Consider the following 19292-nt stretch of genomic DNA (forward strand, 5'->3'; position numbering starts at 1 on the left):
AGCGTAGCTCTGGCACAAAGCTTAGAGACAGCTTCTTTGGGGCCAGGCCTGCCTGGAAAGGCACCTGTCCGCTGCTGCTTGTCCCCGCTGTGTTCAGGGAACAGAGCCCTTGCATAAAGCCTTCTTTGTAAAGGAACAAGACTGAACAAAGAAATACCGATTGGTAGAATCGCTTTCTCCCCCTAATGGAAGCACCCTCGCAATGCCCTACACGCTGGCGAGTTGTCTGGGCCCGGGGGGCGGTGATGCTATTTGGTGAATGTAAATAAAGCCTAATTAACGCACCCAGGGTAGAGGGGCCGTGTGGCTGGGGCTGCTTTTCACTAACCGGTCCAAGAATGTCCTTCTGGCTTACAAACCATCTTTCTGGAGTAGAAAATACTGCATAGTAACTTTTAAATGTTGATTTTTATAGCAAGACAAAGTAACCCTAGCCTGGCACATAGAATAGCACAGGTTGGACCTCCCTGGTCTGGCAAACTCCCTGCTTCAGAGCCTGTCAGGTCCCATAGGTGCCAAGGTCAATACTGGCCCTTCTGCTGCTGGCCAGCCACCGGGGCCACTGGCCTCCCACTTCCAAGCTCCCTGGGCTGGGCACTTGGCTGCCAGCTGGGCTCCTGGCCACTGGCTCTTCTGCCACCAGCCTCATGGCCACTGCAGCTCCACGGATGTTGCCAGACTAGAGAGTCCCGGTTTAGAGAGGTTCAACCTGTAGGTTGTTTTCAAAGCATCCTTCACACAGAATACAAACGATTGGTCTGCTCCCAAAACTTCCCATGAAGTCAGCGGAGCTCAGGGGTGGGCAAAGAATGAGACTCCAGGCTCTGTTTTGCATGAACTTGGGTCTAAATAGTTTTGTTGGGGGGATGGCAACAGGGAGAAGAAATCTGGAGTGATTCCACTGAATTCAGATGGTGTCTTGCAGCTTTACATTCGGGTACCTGGGCAGAACTTGACCACTGCACATACGTACCCTGTGTCATTTTGGCCGTATGGGAATGCTCACCTATTAGATTTTCATGCACAACTTAAATGGGGCTATTCTGGGAGGAATTATTGCAATACAAATAATTTCTATACCTGCCCCAACTGATGCAACGGTATGAGGAAATGTGGCAATTCATTGAAATGCCACTAATGCACAGCTAGAAAATGCCCCCTTGCAGCATTAGGGAGGGCCCATCAGCTACATATCGTCTTGGGTCTCCTTGAAATGAAAACATTTAGGTCTCATTTATCTCATCTCAAAAAAGATCTATTGGCATTGGAAAAGGTTCAGGAAAGGGCAACAAAAATGAGGGGTTTGGAACGGGTCCCATATGAAGAGATTAAAAAGACTTGGACTTTTCAGCTTAAAAAAGAGGAGACTAAGGGGGGAATATGATAGAGGGTCTATAAAATAATGACTGGTATGTGAAAAAGTGAATAAGGAAAAGTTATTTCCTTATTCCCACAATATAAGAACTAGGGGTCACCAAATGAAATGAATAGGCAGCAGGTTTAAAACAAACAAAAGGAAGCTTTTCTTCACTCAGCGCACAGTCAACCTGTGGAACTCCTTGCTAGAGGATGTGGTGAAGGCTAGAACTTTAACAGGGTTCAAACAGAGCTGGATAGATTCATGGAGGTTAGGTCCATCAATGGCTATTACCCAGGATGGGTAGGAATAGTGTCACTGGTCTCTGTTTCTCTGGAGGTGGGAGACAGGGGAGGAATCACGTGAGGATTACCTGTTGTGATCCCTCCCTCTGGGGCACCTGGCATTGGCCACTGTGGGCAGATAGGACACTGCACGAGATGGACCGTTGGTCTGATCCAGTCTGGCCGTTCTTATGTCTCATACAAGTAGTCCCTTTGAAATCAACAAAATCTCATGAGTAAAAGCTTCAGGACTGGGACCTAATTTATCCCCCCTCCATCCCTTCTCCCCATTGTCAAAAGCTCTAGTTTTCCTGGGATAAACCACCAGTCATGTGCTTGCTTTAAAACCCCATGTTTTGCCACTTAATTTCTGCTCCAGATAATTACCACAGGGCTGGAAATTTAATGGCTCGAGTTTTCCTACAGTGATGTAAAATAACTTTATGGCTACTGTCATGCGCTGTCTTACAGGTGACTCGCTAAAGTACTTACAATGATTCCGTGGTTTTAACAGTAACGTGTTTGCTTTTATAGGGAAAGGCGGAATCCAAACGAATGCATTCAGCAACTAAACCATGCTGCCAGCCCAGCGGGCGCCTCTTGAGAATGTAAGTACATGCTGAAAGCCGCGGTCCTGTGTTGCGTGTCGATGACTCCCATGGGGAGGGCGCGAATGGCGGGAGTCGGTGTTCTCATTCATTATGTGTATTGCAGGAGGGCGTACGGGCCCAAAGCGGAGTGGGGCTTTCTGGAACCAGGTGCTACCCAAAGAGAGTACGTGTCTGCTGAGCTTACAGACTGCGAGATTATAAACAAAGGGGAAGGGGATGAGGAAAACTAATAAACACGCACAGGCCAGACACCTCTCGACATGGGGCAAGAGGTGGGAGGAGAGTGTCAGTTTTAAGGTAACATTGGTCAGAGGAAATCCTGAAGCAAAACTAAAGAACTGTCCCCAGTGTCTGGGGAAACAGCCCTGCAGCCGCAAAAAGAACAGGCTGTTGATAACCATGGATAGGAGGGGAGCTGGCTAGCATCTGGTGCCTAAAGGCTTAGACTCAGGTAGCAAGGGGGTGTGGCGGAAAGCCAGCGGGAAAGGCTGTTGACATTTCAGCTGAACACAGATACCTGGCTGCTGTTGCTTTGTGTGGATCATGAGTAGAGAAGGGAATGTATGTTTAGTCGCAATGAGGGTCATTGTCTTTGTTTTGTGTGAAACCCATGTGCCTCCCTCCCCCCTCACTCACTACACCTAAGCTGTGCCAGATTCCATTTTTTCTCCGTGTTTTAATCTGCTCTTTTCTCAGTTGCTCTGTAACACCTGGCAACCAAGTCTGCTTTATCCAGTGTACCTTTTAATTGCCTGTTTTAAGGTGCTGATTTGATTCTAGTGTCTTGTAAGGCAACAGGAGGCCTGTGTGGGCACCTGCCTAGCCTGGGAGGGCAGCTATGAGAGAGACACTTTCTTTTCTGTGTTTTTTGTTTCTTTTTTTTTCAAGCTGTCTTGTGGCAAAAGAGCGTGGGGTACCCTGGGGAAGGCACGCGAGTGTTTCTTCCTGGTTTCCAGGGGTTTTCTTAATTCACTTGATGGTGGCAGCCTGTCTCCCAGGGGCAATGAATCCGTGACTCTGGGGAGTGTTGTGTCAGCAGAGTCTAGAGAGGCAAGGTATTTAAGATCTTTTGTGGGTCCCACCTTCAGCACTCAAAGTGCCAGAGTGGGGAACAGCCCTGACGAGCTCTTTTGTGCTGAAGAAGGGAGGATTGGTTTATCCTGTAACATCTGGGAGCAGAACAGAGGAAGGCCCAATGTCTCTGTGTGTTTCAGGCTTCACAGGGAGGCAGTGGGCAGCTAAGACTTGCCAGCAGGGCGAGGCAAAGCAGACGAACACAGTGAGTAGAGCTCAAATTAACTTGGGGAGGATGAATTTCAAAGAAGTAGATGAGAGAGCAGAAGGTGGAGTCTTGGCCCCCGTTCCATCCACAACACCCCTGTGACGACTCCTGCTTCCAGAGAGCCGTGCTCTTGACGTCACAATTCAGGATGGGAATATTAATAAAAACCATCTCCTTTGGGCGGGGGGAAGGAAGGAGAGGAGAACCATTTCCCACCCAGAAACAGCCGTGGTCTCAGCCCATGGAACCACAGCCAGGGACAGAACCGCTTTCATTGCCGCCATGGAAATGTGGGACCACCGATTGACTTGAGAAGGGAAATCCGCTCCTGGCATTCTCTCCTGAGCCAGAAGGGTTCTTGGCGAAATCCCCCTCTTCCGGTTCAATACGACGGGGCTGTGGCGCGTGCTGCGAATGCCAGCGCCTGAGGAGGCTCTTTCAGGGCGTAGCCATTTGACAGTCGGGGTGCTGCTGTTTCTCTCGAGCGGGGCTTGCTTCTCTTTGTCAGCTCGTCAGGCGCCCGAGCGGGACTGCACCGGCTCTGACCTCTCGGCCACGGGACCCGTGCTGCCACATGGTGCGCATTGGCACGGTTGCTGGGCCAGCGGGATGGTCTCCTCTCTCCTGGCAGCGGTCTGACTTGCTGGGCTCTCCCAGCCAAACCTGCACTGCTGCAGGACCAAGCACTCGTCAAAGTGAATTCTTCATGCTCTGTAACAGCACTTGCAGCAGGGCTCGGAGTAACCGGACTTTCCCTCCCTACACTTATTGTGCAAAATATAGCCTAGAGCCACCTACGAATGTGCCCTGAGGATGGAGTTACGACTTCCAGAGCACGTGGAACGTTCTCAGGAGGTTAGCACTGAACGTCCTGTGTTGACTGACTGGTGGCTACTTTTCTGTCATGTTCTTCATGAAGGAGAAAGACGTGCCGCCGGCCAGTCGGTCGCGTGCCGCCGGCCAGTCTGTCGCGTGCCGCCGGCCGGTCCGTCGCGTGCCGCCGGCCTTTCCATTCTGCCTGCTAGTGCTGGGGGGTGGGTATGGGGGGCAATGGGGTTACACGAGTGTCTCTGGTCTAACTGAACTTGCACCACCTGAGAGCCCAAACAGCCTGGCACTGGAGAGGCAAACAGCCCAAACAGCCTGGCACTGGAGAGGCAAACTTGGCAGGGCTGGCAGGTAAGGGGGATCTGCTTTTTGCTTCTCAGCGGCACCTGCTGGATCTGAACGTCATTGGGACGCTGCCTGCGGACCCCACAATGCCGCTTGCTGCAGCTCGACTTTCCAGGGTCGAACAGCCATTAGGGCTGGCAGGCGGAATACGGCCAAACCGCCACAGACTGTCCAGAGTGAGAGGACATGGCCAGTCCAGTTTGTGTTTCTCCCCCTTGTGATGCACACAGGCCTCTAGAGCACCCTGTATTCCAGTACCCCGGGCTTTGCCCCCGCCGAGCAGCAGTCTCTTCGACTTTGGCTTCTCTGTCTCCCAAGTTTTGCTTCCCACTCTCCTGCCTATCAAAGCAGAAAGTTTTCCCCCAAGTATGGAACTGGCTTTAATTTGATAATTATTGCTGTCAGCTCTTCCCTTTGAACTTCCTTGTTAATTTATCTCCAGGAAGCATCACATCTCAGAGACAATTAATCCAAACATTCAATTAAAAAGGGGCAAATTTAGAAAAATCTCCTATTTAATTAAAAATCTGCGATGCTGTGAAGGAAGAAGGCCTAAAAGCCCCGCTGTAAAAGGCAGCTGGTTAAATGCCAATCTCTGTGTCGTGATTCGGGATCGCAGCTCCGGCCTGTGAGCTGGCTAGAGCTGAGAGATGGGCCCACGCGCAGGCATGAGTGGTTTAAATGGACGCCAGCCTGAGCCTGCATTAGCTTCCCCACGCTCCCTCTCACACAACGGTGCTAACGCCATCGCGAGAGGCCCTGGCAGCGCCGCTCCCTCTCCGCCGTGGTGTCTGGGAGTCGGAGCACCCCGACACGTGTGCGCTTGACACTGGCCTTTGTGAATCTCCCTGGGCAGAGGCAAACTGCAGTCCTAGGCTGGAATTGGTTGGGAACCCTCCGGCTGACTACCCCACTGTCCCGATTCCCACGGGGGCGAGGGTTGAGGCCTGGTGCAGCTCGCGGCTGGCAGTCAGCGCTGGGAGACCAGGCAAAGGCTGTTCTGGGTGAGGGGGTGCAGGGGACGTTGGTATTACCGAGCAGGGCGTGAGAAATGCTGGGAGAATAATGCAGTGCCAGCTGGGTTGGGGGGCAGCAGAGCGATTTCCAGGGAGACGCTCTGGTCTGCACACGTAACAGGTCAGCCAGGGCCCCTGGCACTAGAGGGCCTGTGACCCAAGTTCTCCCGGCTGTGTCCGGGTTCTGGGGCTGTACAACCAAAAGCCGACGTCGCTAGCGACGGGCAAGACACCGTTCTGCTGGCTCTCCAGCCACGGCCATGGCTGGGGGCAGAGGAAGGAGGAGGTGATGGCTCCAGCCTGGCAGGGCAGAGCAATCCGCTTTTGCGCATGGACTTACTGCAGCCACTTCATCCAGCTCTGAGTGAGCCCTGAGGCGGGTGGGGGCTCTCTGGTAGGTCAGCTACAGACCGGTCGGTCCTGTGGACGCCTCTGGCAGGACGCATCCCTCTTCGCTTAGAAAAGGAGCGCCCCAGGTGGGGGAGGGGACGGGCTCTCCGGGCGACTTGTCCCGACTCCTTACAGAAGCTACTAAGGGCCCTTCCGAGCAGTTTATTGGTTCTCGTCACTGCTGCCCGCTCCATCGCCAGCACAAATCAGAGAAGCTGTTTTTATCCTGGACACAAGCTCTGGAGCAGCAGTTCCCAAACTTCTCAGCATCACGCCCCCTTTTTGATTTTTGAGAAACCCTCACCCCCCCCAATAGCAGCAAAACTTGTTGAGCAAAAAAAACTGACCAGGTCCGAGAAACAAAAATAAAATAAAAGCAAAACTTGGGAGGAGGGGTTGATGGGGGGGAGGGGCTGGATCGCCTCCTTTCAAAGCTCTGGGATGTATCTGACAGCTGAGTGAGCTGTTCTGTTTGGGGAAGGAACAAAGAACAAATGATTGGACTGCTTCTGTTCTGCCGCGCACTAGAAACAGTGGCACGCACACTGCCACTGCACCGGGAAAAGGACAGACACTGTGCTGCTTTGACACTCCTTAGCACAGAGAGCTCACAGAGCTACTCATGATGCCACTCCCAGCTGTTGAGAAGGCTGTGGGAGAACTTGGCAGGAATGCTAAGAAACGCAGGGATCAGCTCTTCCTTGCCACAACACTGATCTGTGGGACTCCTACCCACAATGCATTGCTCACAGTCAGTGATGGGGGGCCCCCCACGTGGACATGATCTGTGGACCGAGGGAGCAAGTGTGAGCCCCTCTGGCTTTTTTTTTGGTCAAATTCTGGGTGTCGACAGAAGTTTTGCCAACAAAACTTGGTTGTGTAGACGTAGCCTTCGATAAAAGTGAGTGAGTAAAGTCTGTTTGGAGTGCTCTGAGTGCCGAGACTTGACTTTTTTAAAGGCTACGTGGAACTGGCATGTTCCAACACCTCCGCGTCTGATAAGAACCTGTTTTACTAAAGTGTATGGCAGCCCAGGGCAAGTTCACGGTTTCTTCCCTCAAGCCCCAATTCAGGGGAGCCCTTCCCAACGTCCCGCTCGCTTATGGGACCCAGAAGCCCATTTCTAGCCACTCTTCCCAGAGGGGGCCTGAGGAGGGGGATGTTGGTGCCTCGGGTGAACCCGAAGATAGAAAGGTTGGCACAAGGCCAGTCCCGGGGGGAACGTTCCCCACCAACCTTCAGGCAGGGCACATGGCAGATTGAGCCAGGCGGTAGCCCCTGCTACAGCCGGAGTACTGCAGTAACACTTGTTGCAGCTGCTTCCCACCTCTCTGCTCCAAGTCTGTATGTCACCAAGCCTGGCTCCCCCCCTCCAGCCTCTCCGCTCTGGGATGTGCAGGGTCTTGGCGAGACCACTCAGCTTGCACGGCACATGCTTTCCGCACAGCCATGTCCAGGGCAGGCTTCTCCCAGCCTGGCGGGCTGGCCAGGGCATTGCATCGGCACGGTGCCATTACCCTGCAAGGGGGTGGCTCCTCTGTCCCGGGGAACCGAACCAGCCTTCACGCCGTTAGCTGCCCTGCGAGCACTCGCCTCGTCGGTGACCTGCAGCTGTAAGCCCTTAGCGCCTCTGCCGCTGCTCCCGCACAAGGGAGCCTCTTCAGTCCGAGCTGTGCTCGTGCAAAGGCAGCAGGAGCAGGCCCGTCGTGTGACCCAACGGAGCCTGCCTCTGGGACGCAGAAGACCGAGCGCCTGAGAACACCCCATTGACTCCCCTCCGCAAAGATACAACGGGGGAGACCTGTGCTGGGGCTGTGAGGGATAATTAGCACCAGGCTTGCATCCAGACCCTGCCTGTGCAGCCATGGCTTTGGCTTCCGACCCAGTTTGCCCCTCGCTCTGCCTGCCCTGGTGGGCGCAGGCCGGGCAGATGCCGGTCCCTCAGCCATTCATGCTGGGAGGGGAAGGAAGCGACGATTGTTCTGCAGAGCCACGGTTGAGTTCCTTGTCTGGTTTGAAGAAGGGCCGTGGTCCAGTGATCTCTGACCAAACCAGTAGCGGCTTGGCCCTTGGGCGGATTAAGGGGGAGTTTTGCTTCATGCTGCGCTGTAGTTTCACAAAGACAGCCCTGACCATGGTTGCTCTCAACGCCTGGAGCAGCTAGTCCATTGAAATGCCACTCTGGTGCCAGCACTGGGTGGTGCACGGATCCGTTCGCTGCGAGGGAACAGGCCTATACTGCTGCAGTCCAGACAATTACGTTTTTTTCCCGGGTGTGTCCTCCGTTGTGTTCCAGCCCAGTGAGAGCACAGCACACACAGCCCCCGGGTCGTTCCTGCCATCACTTATGCCTCTAATTCACTCCAGGCGTTCCCAGGCCAGACGCTAAGCAAAGCTGTTTGCCACCCGCGCCGACCCGCAGCATGCTCAGCACGGCACCAGTGCAGTGGATTGGGCGAATATTTTATCATCCATGTGGCGTGGTGGATTCTCACCCACTGAGTTTCACATTGAGGCTTCTGGTTCATTTCACACCCTCCGACAGCTCTGAATCAAAGCTGCCAAGTGTCACCACGTGCCCCTTTCACATGGTTTTGCGCTAAAAACAATGAGCACAGTAACTTTCCTAGCTGTAGTCAGTAAAAATGTCTCTCTCTCAAGGTCCCAGGCCCCAGCTCACCTTTTCCTCTCCTCCAGCGGCCTGTGGATCCTCCGTCAGCCCCCTCCCCCACTGGCCCCTCTTCTTGGTCTGCCACTGGGGCGCGGGAGTCACCCCCACACATCCCCCGATTCTCTGCTCCTCCGAAAGTGCGGGAAGGGCAGGGGCAGGAGCAGGAAGTGCAGGGAGGGAGGGGGAGGAGCGGGAAGTGCGGGGCTCCAGTGTGCGAGGGCAGAGAGGCGGTTCGGGGGGGTACATGCAGCTCACTGAGATGGAGGGCCACTCATGGTGGCCCACTTACCGATCTCAGTTGCCCTCTGCTGCTCTGCTCTGAGAGGTGGCAGGGACTGTGGTCAGCAAAGCCTCCCCTGCCCCCGGTATCCTGCAGGACGAGTTACCCGGTTTCTTCTGCAGTCCTTGGAGCTGCTCTGCCTCCCCAGCTGCCCCATCCCTGGAGAGCCAGCTGGGCTAGAGGTGCTCCCCTGCAGCTGTCCCGGTAACTTGCATTACTATCCCCCTCCTGGCTCTGTCACCTGCATTTCACCTTGTGGCGTCTCACCCCTGAGGCACTCAGTTACCTTGTGCATAAGAACAGTCAGGCTGGCTTGGATCAGGGTCCATTGCACCTGCTGTTCTGTGACCAGTGCCAGACGCTTCCCACGGAGTGAATGGAGCAGGGCTGTTAGTGATCCATCCCCTGTCCTCCACCTCCTGGCAGGTAGAGAGTTATGGATACCCCGAGCATGGGCTTGAGTCCCTGACCATTTTAATGAACAGCCAATCCTGGGCTTATCCTCCCCGAGATTATCTCATTCTCTTTTCAGCCGATGAGTAATCCTGTGGCACTTTATTTTTGAAGTTACAAACTTAACACGGCTGCCCATCTGAAACTGTTCCAACCCAGCTGTAATCCTGGCCTTCACAACATCCCCTGGCAAGGAGTTCCACAGATTGACTGTGCACTGCCTAAAAAAACTAAAGGAAATATTTCAAACCTGCTACCTATGAATTTTATTGGGTGAGCCTGATTCTTATCTTTTGTGAAGGGGTAAATAACACTTCCTTAGTTGCTTTCTCAATGACATTCATGAGTTTATAGACCTCTATCACATCCCCCTTTATTCGTCTCTCTCCTTTTTTTAAGCTGCTCACTTCCAGGCTTCTTAATCGCTCCTTTTATGGGAGCTGCTTCATGCATCTCATCTTTTTTTGTTGCCCTTCTCTGACCCTTCTCCAGTTCTAATAGATCGTGTTTGGAGATGGGGTACCCAGCACTGAACACGGTACTGGAGCTGAGTAGATAGGAAATGTATGGAGTGACATTTTGATAATTTTGTCTAATTGTCTGTCCCCTTTCTAATGGCCCCTCCCGTTCTGTTAGCGTTTCCCGTAGTGACTGCTGCACGCTGAGCAGGTCTTTTCAGAGACGTTCCCACACTGACCAGAGCTGACGGTTCAGGTGGCTTCCCCAGGCCTTGCGCTTTGGGAAGCCCCCAGGCAGCCACTTTAACTGTCCTTTGGATCCCCCTGGTAGCCGGCGAGCTCAGGGGATTGTCAGGGTGAGGCCTGTGGCAGCAGCAGGCCCCCCCAACCATGCTCACCTTGCCAAAGGGAGCTGGAGCTGCCACCCTCCAAACCCGCCACACTCTGCTTCCGTGTGGTGGTGGGAAAAGGAGCCCCCCAGCCCCACCTGTCCCCCCAAGCCTGGTGTCACTCAGGGGAGCGTGGGGTGGGACACGCCGCTACCTTCCACCCAAGCAAGGCTGAGCAGTGGGTTGGGAGGGCGGCAGAGCGGAATAGGCTGCTGGGTTTCCCTGGCTCCCACTGCTGTGGTGCGTGAGGGGAGGGCCAGGCCCCTGTTGCCGTACCGCACCAGGCCCACTGGTCGTTCCCTGGCTCGCTTTGCGCAGGAAGCGGATTGGAGGAAGGGGCGCAATGGAGACAGGAGGGGTGGAAAGAGGAGGGAAGCGGTTGGAGCAGAAGCAGCGTTTGGGGGAAGGGATGGAGAGGGGCAGGGGCAGGGGTGGGGTCTGGCCTGCGCGGGAGGCGTGGGGTTGCCTCAGGCCCACCTAGGGACAGCCCTGATGTTGACTCCACTAATTTTAACCTCGCCGTTGTGCGTTACCGTTGGGGTTGTTTTCCACTGTGTGTTTATCAGCATTGACCGTCATTTTGAGCAATTTTGTATCCTCTGCTATCTTTTGTCATCTCCAGTGCGGGGAGCTGGCTCCCACTAGCCTCAGAGCCCCACTAATACCTGCCCCCTTCTTTCCTTATGGCCTGTTCAGTCCTCCCCCTGCGAAAGGTGGAGGCAGAGATGCCTGGCTGGGGAGAGGCCACGAAGAGGAAGGCTTGCTGCCTGACCCCGGGGCTCTAGCGACAGTAGCATCTCCTGAGGTATGCGTTGCCTGAGGTGCAGGTGTTTTGTGCCCGTCTCAGACAGCCGGAGGAGCGAACGTCACGGAGTCCTGGAGTTCAGAACAGTCTGCCACTCTGAGCTTCCCCCCAGGCTGGAGCTGGGGGAGGGATGGGGACTTAACTCCTTGGGCCTGGTGTGCTGCCGGCCACCAGCTCTGTGGGAGACAGACTCTTCTGGAGCAAGGGCTGCATTCAAGGTTGATTTGAGAAATGTGGAATGTCTTCACGTAATCGATATTCCCCGATGCAGCAATCCGGCTGCCTTAGCTGCGGCACAAGGAATTTTGCCTCCGGCATGAACAAAAGAAAACAAAAAGCTCTCCACTCTCTGCCTCCCTCCCTCCCTCCCTCCCAGCGAGCAGGGACTCTAGATCAAGGCATAAAGGTCTCGAGCATTTGGTCTGTTTCTCATTTTACAAACTAATTACACATCTCACTGAAACCCAGACCCTTCTCCCTCCCCTCACGCCTCATGCCCAGACCGGTCTCTCTCATGGGATGCCTAGGAAAGGAATAACACTTGTGGGCTCCAGTTTAATGATTTCTTCAGGCGTTTAGGCAGAGGAGTCTTTGCAGCATCTAAGAAAGAAGAGCATCACAGCTGACAATGAGCATTTCTCCCAGATCTAATTCCTCTTCCTCCAGACGCCTAGAACTAGCAAGGCCATCTGAAGTAACGCTGCCTGGTGACTTCCATTAATACCCTATGTGCATGGCTGAAATGGCAGCATGGGCTTGTGTTCTTGTTTCTTTCCTAAAGAAACAGTGTTAAACTGGAATGACTCTCGGGGAGACCTTTCAGCCATCGAGTGCACGCTCATTAAAGCTCTACTCCTGATATTGGCTGGACTTCTACATTTTCTCCACTCAGGGTATGTCTACACGGCAGTGTTTCTCTGGGGAAAGGGCCACTTTTCTGGAAAAAGTACCCTTATGTCCATGTTGCTATTGCATTCTTTCAACAGAAAGTTGAAAGAATGGAGGGGTTTTTCTGATGGCGGAAGAAGCCTTTTTCCGAAAAAGCTTTTTTTGGAAAAAGGTGTGTGTGTGGACACAGAAGAGGGAGTTCTTTCAAAAGAAGAGGCCTTCAGGAAATAACACAGGTGCCCTGGTGGCCACTCTGTCTAGACTAATCACAACTTAAATGTGAGAGAGCATCCAATCAACGTGGGCACTATCTTTCAAAAAAGCACATTGCTTTTTCGTTGCACTTTTGCTGTGTGGACGCTCTCTTTTGAAGAAAGTTTTTCTAGAAGATCTCTTCTGGAAAAGCTTCTTCCAAAAGAAACCTGCAATCTAGACGTAGCCTTGGAAATCCGAGTGTGTTAAAAACAAACTCGGCTGGAACGTTGTTCCCCAGCCAGCAAAGGGAATTTGTATGTCATGTGTACGCGGGGTGCAGCACTGGCTGCTGAGGTCTGTTGGATTAGGCGTGAGGGTGAGTGCTTTTTGCTAGGCACCCGGTGCCAGATAAGCTTGTGCTAATGAGTACAAACAAGCTGGCGGTGCTGCAGCAGCAGGACAGCGCTTTGAGTCTATGTTGAGGACAGGCATGAGAGAGGAATAACTGGTTAATTCAAATGTACTCCTGTTCGCTGGGGGAACCTCCACTGGGGTGGGCCTTGCTAAGGGGTGGTGAAACCACTGGGGAAACAAATGGAGAGGGCACACAAGTGAGCTGCTGCTTTAGCTGCTGTCAGTGCTGTTCCCTACTCTGGCACGACGAATGAAGAAGTGGGGGCCTGCAAGAGCACTCCAAAACCTTGCCTCTACAGGCTCTGGTACAACAACTTCTCTCCCCCCCCCCCCCAAATCCTAATACCCAGACTGGGAAATCTGCTGCCACCACCTAGGTAATTCCAAGTAAACCAGGGAAGAGGTCACTTGGGAAACCTCCTCCCTAAGGTAAAACTCTCCCCCGCCCCAACCTCCATTTTGCTTGGAATTGGGAAAAACAGAGGGGAGCCACAGACAGACCTTTCAGGACACACATCAACCAGTACCAGTGAATTAGAAAAAGAAAAACTTTTATTATCAAAACAAAACTACACTTGCAAGCATAGTAAAGTGGCTATATGAGAAGAGCCACCAATTGATATACTCAGGGAAAATCCCTAGGCTAAAACTTTAGTTACAAAAGGGGGAAAAACTCCACACTTAACAGCTCAGACATTAGTTCCAAATTCCCAAACCAGGAGAAACATCAGATCCTGATGGACTGTCTAAACTTTGCCCTACTTACACATCATAAGAAGTCTGTTCTTGGAAAGAGATGGGCCTCCCATCTCCTTCGCTCTGCTTTTCAGACAAAGGAGGGAAAGATAAAGACTCCTTTGTCCCAGTTTGAAATTCCTACCTGCATTATTATTGGCTGACCAGATACCTGGCTAGGGACAGAGTTAACCCCTTAGTCACCAGGTACGGGTCAGCACTCCTGATTATGACAGCTGCACATCCCCCCACCCTGAGTGATGTCTTGGTCCTTTGGGTGCCTGGCATGAGCAGGGCCCCATGGCTTCAGTGGGGCTCCCAACAGGCACAGGACTTATTTGGAGGTGGGGAGGGGAGGGGCCTATGCAGAGAGCTGCTAGAGAGATGAAGGGCAGTGACACGCAGTCTGTTCATGGTATCCGGATGGGCTTCAGGCCTACAAATGGCTCCATGGGGCTGCACCCACATGCAGGCAGGTTTCTATGCTTTCAGATCCTGCTGCAGGGTCAGGCCTCTGCTTTTTAAAAGTCCAGCTATTTTCTGTTCTGACGAGTCTTCACTGCAGCCCCCACAATGCAGTGGTCAGGGAATGGGGCAGGGCAGATTTTGCTAGTCACTTTTTCAGCTACTCCCCCCGCCCCCAAACCACAGAGGTTTGCAAGGGCTTTTTAATACATCTTTTTCCTGTTGCACTTTTGTTTAATTTGCACCTCTTGAGAAACGCATAGCTGTTCATTCCGTCCCCAAGGATACCACTGCACGTTCTAGTTAGTTGGCATCTGCCTGTTGGAATGGAATGTTATTGTATGTGGAATTTAGTGCCCTGTGACCAGGAACAGGAAAATGGCCAATAATTCTTTCCCTCCTGACAATCCTGATATTGCCACCTCCCGCACTTATTTGCCATCATCATCTGGTGCCTGTCAGCATCTTATGTAATCCCAGAACAGATAGCAGACCCATCTGTGCTCAGGTGCTTATAATGCTAGAGGCAGAGGATGAAATGCCTGGTTGTAGGCATAACTTACATTCCCTAGTCATCCGAGCCACGCGGATGAACGTCTGTGGCTTCGTACAATCCATCAGCATGAGCCGCTGGACAGCATGGGAGTCTACAAAGCCTTTATCTCTGGCTCGTCACCTTTCGCCAAAGGTCATCCTTCTAGACGTTCCAGGTGGAAATTTTCAGCTGGCAGCAGTTAGCTAAGTGGCTTTGGAAATATTGCAGTGGGTAGCGTGTTGATTCATTCTCAGAGCCCGTGGCCTGCTACTAGAGATGAGTAAAACTTAGAAGAAACCAACAGAGGGTATCAGACTGATCGAGAACTGCCAAGGGGGTTAAACGATTTCTCCAGGAATTTCCCCCAAGGAAGACAAGCACTTTTCTAGGCTTTTTTCTTCTTCTTCTAGCTCTTTCTTCATTGCCCTGGTTTTTCCCCTCTGTCTGTCTCTGAGCACATTTTATGACATTGGCCTGCACCTCAGTTTCAAACTTTGCTAGAACATTGCACTAGAATGCACTAGAATTTTCCTTGGGATCTTCCCTGGGTTAGATGAAGGGAACAGTGGTGAGATGACCAGGTTTGTGCTGTGCAAGGGTCCGACTAGAATCAGAATGGTCCCTTTAAGCATTAAAGTCTGCAAACCCATGAAGCCAAGAAGGTCTTCTCTCAAGGTGCCTTTTGTGTATTTTGAGTCCTTTTTATGGATCATGCCCCTATCGCAGACAATGGTACTTTTGCCACCTGGACAATCCAACAGAGTTGTGTCCCTCATTTAGTGATCTCGTTTACAGGGATGTAGCAAGTGGGTAGATACACTCGCAAAGTGCTTTGGGATCTTTCAACCTGAAATAGGTTTTTATCACGCTAGGAATCTTACTTTAATAAAAAATAACCGTGGAACCGTTTTCACTTGTACACTTCTAGACAAGCAAGCTGCAAAGGTTCTCAACTCTAGCAGGAAAAGGTGTATAAAATATAAATTACAGAAGCAAAGCCCATGTAGCGATACTATAGCTGTCAGATACTGTATGGTGTGGGTAATCATGCTCCCCATCAAGAGCTTAATCACATTTCTAGCCCAGAGTATAATTAATGTTTTTCACATAGTATAGGACGGGGAGCGTCATTGTAATGGGACCCTGTTCCACACTGGCTGTTACACTGGAGTGATGGAGTAGGAGTCCAATTTCCCTGACAGCCGAGCACGCACATGTTCTAGTTCCATAACCTTACAACTAACAGCATGTTCCCTTTGTGTAGGGGAAAGGAAGCCATACAGGGGCGGCCCGTCCCTATAGTAGAAGTAGGTGGTCACCTAGGGCGCCAAGTTAAATGGGGCGCCAAGTGGTGGCTCAATATTGTTGAGGTGGGGGTGCCTATTGCATGGTTTGCCTAGGGCGCCAGTTGCTGGCAGCTAGTCTAGGGCCGCCCCTGAAGCCATATGTCTGGAAACGTTGAAGTGAACTAGTCCTCGGGGCTATGGGAAGATGCTACTGACAGACACCGCTAGAGAAGTGGGCTGGGGAAAGATCCATAGCCCCTTAGAGAGGGACAGTGCATACCCTGTAAAGATCACTGTCTGATGCTAGCCAGATTGCCCTAGAATAGATGGGTTACACTGGATTGAATATAAGTGAGGTAATTGTCAAGTCCGATCAAGACAAATACTAATGGAGCTGGAATACTCAGAAATAGTAACAAAGACATTAGCCTCCAAAATGCTGCAAGTCAAGCGAGCTTCCAACAAAACCTCTCGTTTTAAAAAAATCCATTACGGTGCTTTTCTGTGACCGTTCCTCTAGGTTCTTTAGAGGTGTTCCTTGATGTGGTGAGTCTTTAAGAAGTGTGTGCAGTTTTTCTTCCAAATGGCTCTGCTATGCAGAGGAATGGACCTTTTCTGCCAGATATTAACTCCCCTTTAAAACAGACCAGGCCATATGTGAAGCTGGACGTATCTAGGCACAAAGTTTTAGGTGACCACAGTTTTGCGTGGTCTCAAGGGCTTAATAACAACTAAGGTGTCTGAGGGTTTAGCCCCACATACCTATACGCGTCTGTGTAGCCGTGCTGGGTGGAGGAGAATTATAGACTTGCCTGACCGTAAGACATAATGATAGAAATAAAATCCTGATTGAAATGGAATAGGCAGAATGCCCCTTTCATTGCTGCCTTTCTTAGGCAGCGTGAGCGGGTGGGAAATGCAAGAGCAAAGTAAGCCATGCCAGTAGGTTGCTCAGTCATCTGTGCCCATATACATGCAGTGATAGTCCACATAGCTAACTTTCCAAAATAAACACTTTGTTTCCTATCTGCCTGCATTTTTAAAAATGTCTCTGGAAGTGTTCTTGGAGAATTGGACTTTTTAAAAAGAAAGCCATCTAGTGCGATCTGTTACACTGGTCGGTGTGTCTTCTGCTACTGGGATGCAAGCAACATTGGGTAGGTTCTGACTTTCTGCAGTTAAGCACAAGTGAGAGACCGTTGCTAAGTAATTAGTGAGGGAAGCTCTCCACTAAGACGCCTGTTGAGTGGTAAAGTCGAGAAGCAGATGTGTGGTCTGAGAATTTTACCAGCATAAACTGTAGGTGAATGAGATGCTGAAATGTAGCTTCTCCGGATTGGATTCCCAGCCTAGATGTTAAGGACACGAAAGCCCAGGTGATATTTACATGCTGCTGACCATCCCTTTCTATCTTGCTCGGTAATCACCCATTTGAACTGAATAGCGTGGGAAAGTGCCGGCAGCAGGGAAAAGGCCTAGGTAACCTGAGAGTAGAATACAGATTGGAAATGACGGTCCAGAAGGCAGAGGTGAGATGGGATTGTCTGGTTTTAGCACTCCTCTGCTGTCCATCGTGCTGTAGAATTCTACTTGTGAACGCTGGTCACAGCATTTCGACAGGCTGACCCACAGACGAGAGAACTGGTGCGGTAGTTTTCTGGTTTGGGTTAAGTAACTGAACTGTCCATGGCCTTGTATGTAACCCTGCAGCTGGTCAGAGACAGGTTTTCTATTTTGCGTGAAATGTGGCCATTTTAAAACGTCTTCTGTTTGGAAATGGGACAAAGCCATAAAACCTGTTTTCCATTATGTGAAATTAAAGAAAAAGATTCATTTGAGTTGACCCGGAAACTGGACGTATTTTGTTTAAATTTCATATTTGTAAATGTTTAGAAAAAAACAAGCAAAGTTGTTTCAAAACCAAATCAGACCTTTTCATTTCAACCTTATGAGAGTGCTCCAATCTTTCCCTCCCCACTCCCCCATGAAGTTTTGTGGAAATCAATACATTCCATGGAACATTTCACCCTTGAAGAACCAACGTTTTCCAAAGAGAAAGTGTTCCATCAAAATCGTTGACAAACTCCTCTAGTTTTTCAGCATGGCGCTGGGCAGGGTGAGAACACACACAGTAAATAGAGGAAAACAACATTTGATTCATCTCCCTGCACAACTGCACCCTAAGGGCTTCTTTTCTCTCTGGCTGGGCTGCGCACATTGTCTGCTTTGCCAGCCTGCAAGCCTAAGTGTATTCGTGTGGCACCTTTTTGCGGTGTGTAGCAAAGTAGATGGCCTTGCCCGAGGGAATTCCGAACACAGCCCCCGAGGTCCTGCGGCCCCTGGGACCCCGCGGCGGCCATATGTCAGCCTAGCTCCGTGGCAGTCATTGAAGCTGCTCTGATTGGCGCTAGCTGAGGATGCTTTCTTGGATTGCTCACTGTTGGCTGCAGTGTTGTCACTGTGGCAGGCCCGGGATATTGGAGAGGGTTTAGTCCCACAGGTGCGGGATGAATTTTCTCCTTTGGGGGGGGTGCTCCTGTGTATTCCAGTCGGCGTGTGTTCGGTGGAAGGTTTTCCCCTAGGGGCACCTGTCGGGGCAGCTGTTGAGCCCCCTGGAGTGGCGCCTGCCTGGCGTGGTGTATAGAGCTCAGCTGGCCCTCTGTCCGCTCATTTCTCCTCCTCGCCAGCAGCAGTCGTTGGAGCACTTGGTCTCTCGCTCTGCAAGACGACCCTGGCTGTGCTTTCTTATCTATTTCTTGTTTGTAGTTAGCCGGGGTGGGTCAGAGGTCCCTTCTGATGACCCCACTCGCGGGAGACTTTCTCGAGGGCATAGAAAGGTTGTACCCTCTGGTTAAACAGCCTTTACCTCCAAGGGACCTCAGCCTGGTCCTCTGAAGACTCATGAGGACTCCCTTGGAGCCTTTGGCTACCTGTCCTAGCTCTCATGGAAGGTCTCTGTTTTTGTGGCCATGTCAACCAGGAGGGTTTCACAGCTCTGAGTCCCAACCTCCGAACCCCCGTATACGGTATTTTCTAAGGGCACAGTGCAGCTCCACCCTCCCCTCCCCTGGCCTTCCTGTCCAAAGTGGTCTCCCGATTCCGTGGGAGCCAGGACATTTCCTGCCTGTGTTCTTCCCCAAACCACCCCTAGCGAGCGCGCCCTGTACTCCATGAAGGGGAGTACATGATCATATGAGGGTCCCCGAGCCCAGCAATTTTAGCCTCTCAAACCCGATTCAGCAAGCTGTTAAGTGGGGTGTGGACACACCCCCAGGGCCCATCTCTCCAGCGAGCCCAGCTCCAAATAGCCTCCTTGCTGTTCAGGTGCTGAAGCCCCTCTCCCGTCGCTTGGTTGCAGAGCGCAGGCCACAGCCGCACACAGCAGTCCGTAGGCTGAGCCCTGCTGCGTCTCGCTATGGAGCTATTCCCTCCCAGCCCCCTGGGCCTCAGCGCAGTGGCTGTAGGACGCGACAGTCAGGCTCGGAATGACGTCCTCCGGGGGGTAAGGAGAGCTCTGGAAGTGCCTGCCTGGGACCGAGAGACCCGCAGGCTCCTCGGCAAAGCTCGACCCCAATGTGCAACCCACACTCGGATGCAGACAGGTT

General features: G+C 52.0%; 1 protein-coding gene across 2 annotated transcripts in view; it reads left to right on the forward strand.

Annotated features, from left to right (window-relative positions):
• Positions 1-19292, forward strand: part of HTR2C (5-hydroxytryptamine receptor 2C) — a 438632-nt gene that overhangs the window by 132437 nt on the left and 286903 nt on the right. For both annotated transcript variants that reach the window (XM_075916247.2, XM_075916246.2), the window contains exon 2: positions 2176-2249. The gene's annotated coding sequence lies outside the window, so the exon portion shown is untranslated. The remainder of the gene's footprint in view (positions 1-2175; positions 2250-19292) is intronic.

This window comes from Pelodiscus sinensis, chromosome 13 (genome assembly GCF_052426305.1).
Source record: "Pelodiscus sinensis isolate ZL-2025 chromosome 13, ASM5242630v1, whole genome shotgun sequence".
Lineage (NCBI taxonomy): Eukaryota > Metazoa > Chordata > Testudines > Trionychidae > Pelodiscus > Pelodiscus sinensis.